Genomic DNA, 8,704 nt, shown 5'->3' on the forward strand with positions numbered 1-8,704 from the left:
CTCGTCAAGAGAAGAAATTGATACTGAATTCATACCTCTTCCTAGGTTGACGCTTGGACAGACATGCTCTCTACCAAATGAAACCATTAGAGATGTGACTAACACATATGGATAACTTTTGGCTGCAGTTTTTGTAGGTTAACACGGGATAAATCTGCTGAAGATTTATTCAGGGCATTACATAATGCACGTGCAAAGCATATTGTTGATTGGAAGTATGGGGTCCATAATACAACAAAACTTTCGGGTAACCCATACCTCATTCAGTTCTATCATGTTGGCCATAATGTTCTTCTTCGCTGAGGTTCAATTGTTTATGAATAAAGTCATAGCTAGGGCTGTCAAAAGTGTTCTGAGTTGACAAACTATTGTAGCTTGTCTCGAGCCCAGTTGAGCTGAGATCGAGCTTGTCTAAATTAGGCTCGAATCCATACTTGTATATAATATAACATATGTATGTATTCCATTTCAAGCCTTACCGGGTGGAACTCGAGCATATTGTACGCTTGGCCTGATCCCAGTTGAGCTGAGATCGAGCTTGTGTAGATTAGGCTCAAATTCAATACTTGTGTAATATACCACATTAGTGTGCCAGACGAAGCTCGACCATATATTATACTCATATATGTGTATTTACAGAATAATTCGGCCTTAGGAGTAGGAGTTGAGGCTGAGCATGATCGAGCCTATAGTATAGTCATATATGTGTATTTGTAGAGTTATCGATCCTTATCAAATCAAGCTTGAGTCAATTCGAGCTTTGATGAGCTCGACTCTGCTCCAGCTAGTTGGCAGCCCTGGTATAGGATAGGCTAGCAACGCCACCATGATGTCTGTCTCTCTCAGCAACATGTACATTGTTTAAACAATAATGTGGCATTGAAGATTTCAATTGTCTGAATTGCTTGTACTCAATTTGATGTGCTAATCACCGTTGTTCTTTTTTGGTTGTGGCAGGGAACTATGGCTGAATGACAGTGATGTTATGTGTCTCATCTATCATGGGTGCTCATTCTGGTTATGTCGAAAGGCCTTTATATTCTTGTAAACTGAGAGTTTGCAGACCCCACACATGATCTGGCTCTGAAGATAACTTAGACAAGATTATCGGTGGAAGCTAACCTTTTGTCTTACTCAAAAGGCTTGCTGGCATCCTAAATTGCAGCTTTTGTAACTATATGGGAGATTCACAACGATGTGTGACCACACTCGTATGACTTTTTGAAAAATGATGGTGCCCGTGGGAGAGGTAAATGGACGGTGCTGCAAATTTATGCCAAATCTGTTTCAACCCATACTCTAGTCAAATGTAGGTAACTGAATAAATAAATTGGAGAAAAGTAGTTCCTGAATGATAGACTGTACGTATGATAGTACATGTACAGCAGTTGTAAACCAGCCCCTGTGTACACCACGATGGTCTGAGTAGTGGCACACGATCACCCGACGGCGCTCCGTGTAACCTGTATATATCGCCCCGTCGATGGATGAATCAAGTGTGTTGAGTCTCCTACCTAGCTTCTCCCTTAACACTGAAGATTCTAGTAGTTCTGTAGTGAAAATCACTCCGAGTACTACGTAACATTCTAGCAGTTCTGTACTGAAGATTCAAATGTAGTTCTATATAGTGGAATGTGTAAGGCTGTTCACAATCCTGCCTTATTTTGTCCTTGAGTGTCAGTGTCAGTTCATTCGTATGTAGCAGACCGCAGAGATGATTCGTAAGATGCAGAGGTGATTTTCTGGGAGTTTGCAGCATGGTGCATCTGACTTTGCCCACCCTGCTGCATGTGGTTCCAATTAAAATGGGAGTGGAGCTCCTTAGTCCAAAAATATATATATGTGCATGTGGCGATGCATAACCAAAGCCATTCGCGTCAATATGATAGCAGCCCGCCGTGCAAGGCAAGGCAGTAGAATATAGGTTTCCACTTGTGCGTATCTAAACTACGAGCCTCTGTTTTCAGTAGTACCAAATTCTGTACGTACTATGATCGCAGGAAGCGTTCCCAAGTGGGAATACATCCTTGCTTTCCTCCGACAGAGAGGGCTCCCGAGTAAGTTCAGAGATTGGATCATCTATACTTGGGACATATTTTTCAAAGCTTGCCAGCATCTAGAACTTTTTCCCCAATGAGATAATTGGGCCTCCCGCTCTCTGTTTGGCAATTGAAGAAGGTGCAATTTCTTGAGGAAAAAGTTGCGAACAAGTTGGTCACTTCCGAATTAAGGCCAAAACATCACTACGATTGGGCTCACAACCCTTGTCAAGTCTGTGATCACCTCCCAAACGGTCTACTTTGTCACGCCTCTCGTTATTCCACCAAGTTCCCTACATGATGTTAACAAGCTTGAATGGGCATTCCTTTGGCCCGGCTCCGATAGGACGATGGGTGCGAGATGCAAGGTTAATTGGGAGGTCGTTTGCCGGCCACATCAGTACGGTTTGGTATGAGTCGAAGGAACCAACCAAGATGTGGGTTGGCACGGGAATTCCATGTGAAGAGGAGGACCTTAACTTTTTCTATGCCTCAACAACCATCACCGTCAGGTATTCCATGTTAACTTCATTGCTTGGTTGGCAATCTAAGATAGGATTTGGACTGTCAATAGGTTGGCCAAGCGGGGATGGACAAATTGTGGTCTTTATCTCCTTTGCAAGAGGGAACAAGAATGCAAGATTTCTTCAAATGTCGATACTCCTTTAGGTTTTGAAACTTGATCATTAAGAAGCTTCACCTTGAGAATATGGACACATCTTCATGGCCTTTGGCGGGCTTCATCAAGAATTGGTGGACAAGTATATAACAGGTGTGGATATCCCTCATCGAAAAGCCATGGCTTCCCCTTACCATGCTTGTGTCCTAGGCCATTTGAAATGAGAGAACGGCACGTATGTTCCGCCACAAGAGCGCCCGATGAAAATCTTGCTCAACATCATCATGACCAAGGCGAGCCTATGTATGGATCACCGCGGGTGTGAAGAAACTAGAGTCAATGTATTGCGAGAGTAATCCCTCATGTGGTGTCTAAGGGTCATTAGTAACCATACTCTATTTTCTTCTTGACTAATGGACAAGGTAAATTTTATGCCTTCTTTAAAAAAAACAAATAGCAGAAGTCGTCCAACAGGCCGACTAATCTAATAATGGAAGCGGTATATCGTTGGTCACTCGAAAAACATTTTCGGTACGGTATGGAGCACCGTTCCACAGCCACCCCGTGCATTCCAGTACATTCCGCCCCAGGCCACAGCCAGTCAATGGTTTTTTCTTAAGATAGTACAATCGCAGGCGCTCACGTACGTACACACCCAACCCTTATAATCACCTTGTGGTCAACAGAGATGCCTCCTTCCACTAAACAAATATTGTCGAGAAGTTTGAAATAAATCTAGAATCCGTGGCTGAAATCCTGATGGGCTAGTTTCAGCCCATGAAACCTAAACCATGCGAGGTTCACTTGAAGTGGCCAATTATCAGTGGTGGACCTGAGAAGCGATAACGACTGCGCGGGTGCGCCGACGGCCTCCGAGTCCCCGTCAGGCAGCAGCAGCAGCAATCCGTCCATCCATCTTTTCAGGGAGCCGGAGCTTCGCGTTATGCCGTCCAGCCAGCGTTCGTGCTACAACAAATCTGGCAGAACGACAAGACCCTTATCATCATAGTAGTGTATAAGAGAAAGCACCAGATCGCGTCGAGGCAAGAGAAAGCGAAAGCGCGCGCAGCCGTGTTGGTGGATCGATAAAACAAGGAGACGCAAGTTGCATGCGGCCGCCCTCAACTTGGCGTCAGCCGAGCAGCGGGAGGCCGCCACCTGCAGATAGACACCTGCCACGGCCCTAAGCCAAGAGCGGTGCACGCGAAGCGACGGCGCCGAAACCGCGGTGGCGGGCTCGCGTGCAAGAGTTGCCTACCTGGGCTGCCGCCGCCGCCGACGTGCCCGCGCCCGACGCGCTCCCTCTCCCGGCAGCCGCTGGTGGCATGGCATGGTCATGGTCAAACCGCGCGCCCCGCTCGCCGTTTCCCGGCTAAAAAACCCGCGGCGTTGCGTCCATTTTCACGGCTCGGGCCGCCCTGCTGCCGTGCTGATCGGATAGGGCCGGGCTGGGCTTGGATCACGACATGCGACTCCCTCCATGGTCACCGGATAAACAAACAGACAAACTAGGAGGATGCGTCCAGGAATCGTTCCTCGGTCCGTACGGTACATGAGCAGTCGATTCACAGTTGCAACAACGACTAAAAAAGAAAATCCAAGTTCTGCCTGCCTCTGCAGCCTCAAAGCACTCGCAAGAGAGGGAGGGATTAGGGGGGATGTTTCTCTCCTACTCCCTTTGCTTGTCCGTCGCACCGATGGTGACAACACTGCGAACAACACCCTTTGTCCATGACGACAGGCATCTTTGTCCGTGCCTATCTGATAGCCATAGTAGAGTGAGAGGAAACCGTCCGTCTACGTCCCTCTCCCGACCCACCGGGTTCATGTACACGTACTTGCATCCACCATGACAACAGCACCGGTTGATTGCCCAACTCACTGACTGATTAAGCACGTAGTATCACTGATTAAGCGCATAGCATCACTATCACTAGCTATGTCTGCAACGCTGGTTTTTTTCGATAAAAGAGGCCACATGGCCCCCATTTTCATTATGAAAGTAGGAGTCTTGATGCAACAAAACGCAACACCACACCATTTTTCCACAGACCTGATGTGCCACCTCACCCGCTGATGAACAGCCTACATCCTAGACATATAACCACATCTATAGGATGCCAAACCGCCCACTACCGGGGAGGGAGAGAGAGAGAGAGAGAGAGAGAGAGAGAGAGAGAGAGAGAGAGAGAGAGAGAGAGAGAGCAGACTTTTAACATCTTTACAATTTGCACATCAGCCAAAAACAATAAGCAAGTCTATATAACCTGAACGCACTACAGAGCCGCCCAATTTTTCAGGTAGAGACAAAGCACGATCTTTGAGCAGAAGGATTCCGGCCGTACGCTCTTTTGTAGACTTCGTTTTCTACTAAAGATAGCCTCTCGGAAACCTCCCTAAGCATTTTTTTTGCACTCTTTTTCTTTGCAGATCACCCAGGAATCCAACAAAAAACACATGATAAATATTACATTGATAGGATATAAAAGGAAAACACATTGAAAACATGATCTATTCCTTGTTTTCCAAATTGTGCAGATCAAAACAGCAGCACCAATAGAAACAACATCCCTGTCCTTACCAGAATAGGATGGTATCCAGTTCTGACAAAGATCAACAAAGGTAATTTCAGGTTACCCAGCGAACCTCAGATCACATTCCATAAAAACCTAACAAAAGAGCATGAAAATAATAGATGATCAATGCTCTCAGAGACACCGAAAAACTCGCAAAAAATTAATCCTTTCCACCCTCGTCTAGATAAGTTATCCTTGGTTAGGATCCTCCCTTTGATCACTAACCATATAAACACTTATATCTTCAGAAGCATTCTCAACCTCCAAAGAAGTTTAAAAGGAAAAGCAACAACTCTAACTATAAGGCAATGATAAAAGCGGCTTATCCGAGAAGGATCCAGATTTAGTTAAAAGCCATTTAACTTTGTGAGCCTCCTCCGACAGAGTAACTTGGCTACTCATATCGAGTAATTCATTCCACATCGTAAGAGTTTCTCCATAAAAACATCTCTTGAATCTAATACAATCAAAATCCTAGTTAAAGACTTTAGCAACAGTAACATGCAAAGCTAAACTTTGGTTATATAGAGGGGGGCAAGGCCCCCCACCCTCCATTATACACCTTGATTGTATACCAAACTGATGGATTGTTAAACTCTCTTTTCTTTTGGTACAAGAGGCTTTCTCATGCCTCTCTTAACTCCCATTCCTTTGAGCCAATCAATAAAATTTGAGTTTGTCTAGGGCACATCTTGTAACGCCCTCGATGCGGCTATATCTCCTACGTGTCGAGGCACGACTTAGAGGCATAACCGCATTGAAAGCAATGTCGCAAGTTAGGCACATCCCATGTAATATAGACAATAAAAGGGTAGATACATAGTTGGCTTACACTCGCCACGTCAATCAAAGTACATAAATAGCATTACAACATTCAAACACTCATGGCCCGACTACGGCGCCAAAATAAAAGAACAACCCAACATGCGACACGGTCCCGATCACCCCAACCGGGCACCACTACTGATCATCAGGGAAAGACACGTAGTATCGGCGTGAGTCCTCGTCGAACTCCCACTTAAGCTCAAGCGCGTCATCTGGAGCGGAATCATCAGGCCCTGCATCTGGTTTGGAAGTAATCTGTGAGCCACATGGACTCAGCAATCTCGCACCCTCGCGATCAAGACTATTTAAGCTTATGGGTAAGGCAAGGTAAATATGTGGAGCTGCAGCAAGCGACTAGCATATATGGTGGCTATCCTGTTCGCAAAAGAGAGCGAGAAGAGGAGGCAAAGCGCGAGCGAGAAACTAGAGAGCAACCTGCGCAATCATTACTCCAACACCGTGTTCACTTCCCGGACTCCGCCGAGAAGAGACCATCACGGTAACTCACACTGTTGATTCATTTTAATTAAGTTAAGGTTCAAGTTATCTACAACCGCACATTAACAAATTCCCATCTGCCCATAACCGCGGGCACGGCTTTCGAAAGTTCAAAACCCTGCAGGGGAGTCCCAACTTAGCCCATGACAAGCTTTCACGGTCAACGAAGGAATAGACTGTAACGCCCTCGATGCGGCTATATCTCCCACGTGTCGAAGCACGACTTAGAGGCATAACCGCATTGAAAGCAATGTCGCAAGTGAGGTAATCTTCACACAACCCATGTAATACATAAGGGAAAGAGATACATAATTGGCTTACAATCGCCACTTCACACAATTACATGAATAAAGCATTACATCATCCAGATACAATCAAGGTCCGACTATGGAACCAAAATAAAAGAAGAACCCCAAATGCGACAAAGGTCCCCGATCGACCCCAACTGGGCTCCACTACTGATCAACTAGAACGAAACAACACAAAGGGCAAGATCTTCATCGAGCTCCTCCTTGAGCTTGGTTGTGTCATCTGCACGGTAACATAGGCACCTGCAAACTGGTTTTGGAAGTATCTGTGAGCCACAGGGACTCAGCAATCTCGCACCCGCGAGATCAAGACTATTTAAGCTTATGGGTAAGGTAAAGGTATGAGGTGGAGCTGCAGCAAGCGACTAGCATATATGGTGGCTAACATACGCAAATGAGAGCGAGAAGAGAAGGCAAAGCACAGTCGATAAAGGTATGATCAAGAAGTGATCCTGGACTACCTACGTCAAGCATAACTCCAACAACCGTGTTCACTCTCCAGACTCCGCCGGAAAGAGACCATCACGGTTACACACGCGGTTGATGTATTTTAATTAAGGTCAACTTCGGGTTTTCTACAACCGGACGTTAACAAATTCCCATCTGCCCATAACCGCGGGCACGGCTTTCGAAAGTTCAAATCCCTGCAGGGGTGTCCCAACTTAGCCCATGACAAGCTCTCACGGTCAACGAAGGAATAGACCTCCACCCGAGACGTTCCGATCAGACTCGGTATCCCGGTACAACAAGACATTTCGACAGGGTAAAACTAAACCAGCAACACCGCCCGAATGTGCCGACAAATCCCGATAGGAGCTGCACATATCTCTTTCTCAGGGCACACTCAGATGAGACTAGCTACGAGTAAAACCAACCCTCAAGTTTCCCCGAGGTGGCCCCGCAGGCAGCTCAGTTCGGACCAACACTCAGAGGAGCACTGGCCCGGGGGGGTTAGAATAAAGATGACCCTTGAGTCTGCAGAACCCAAGGGAAGGTGGTAGGTTGTTAGTGCAAATGGTAAAACCAATGTTGGGCATTGCTGGAGGAGCTTTACTTAAGGCGAACTGTCAAGGGGTTCCCATTATAGCCCAACCGTGTAAGGAACGCAAAATCCGGGAACATAACACCGATATGACGGAAACTAGGGCGGCAAGAGTGGAACAAAACACCAGGCATAAGGCCGAGCCTTCCACCCTTTACCAAGTATATAGATGCATTAATTAAATAAGATATATTGTGATATCCCAACAAGTAAACATGTTCCAACAAGGAACAACATCTCCATGTTCCAACAAGGAACAAACTTCAATCTTCACCTGCAACTAACAACGCTATAAGAGGGGCTGAGCAAAGCGGTAACATAGCCAATCAACGGTTTGCTAGGACATGGTGGGTTAGAGGTTTGACATGGCAATTTGGGAGGCTGACAAGCATATGGTAGGCATCGTAGCATTGGCATAGCAAGAGCGAGCAAACTAGCATAGCAAAGATAGTAGTGATTTCGAGGGTATGATCATCTTGCCTGAAATCCCGCAAGGAAGAAGAACGAATCCATGAAGAAGACAAACGGTCGTAGACGAACAAATCCTCACAACTCCGGAACGAAACCGAAGCTAACGAGAGAAGCAACCCGGAAAGAAACAAACAACATAGTAAACACACAAGCATAAACATGGCATGATGCGCAAACAAGTATGATGCATGTCCGGTTTAATGAGGCATGGCATGGCAAAGTGCAACAAACAATCCTACAAATTAAGTGGAGCTCAATATGCAACGGTGCATATTGACGAAACACCACGATAAGTTATTTAGTTTGATCCCGTTTAAGCTACCCAA

General features: G+C 46.0%; 1 protein-coding gene across 1 annotated transcript in view; it reads left to right on the forward strand.

Moving 5' to 3' along the window:
* Positions 1–1,395, forward strand: part of LOC123063729 (pentatricopeptide repeat-containing protein At4g14050, mitochondrial) — a 5,210-nt gene extending 3,815 nt beyond the window's left edge. Inside the window, exons 2-3 of the mRNA XM_044487647.1 lie at positions 129–247; positions 958–1,395. The gene's annotated coding sequence lies outside the window, so the exon portion shown is untranslated. The remainder of the gene's footprint in view (positions 1–128; positions 248–957) is intronic.
* The last annotated feature ends 7,309 nt before the right edge of the window (positions 1,396–8,704 follow it).

The sequence above is a fragment of the Triticum aestivum genome, chromosome 1A (assembly GCF_018294505.1).
Source record: "Triticum aestivum cultivar Chinese Spring chromosome 1A, IWGSC CS RefSeq v2.1, whole genome shotgun sequence".
NCBI classification, from domain to species: domain Eukaryota; kingdom Viridiplantae; phylum Streptophyta; class Magnoliopsida; order Poales; family Poaceae; genus Triticum; species Triticum aestivum.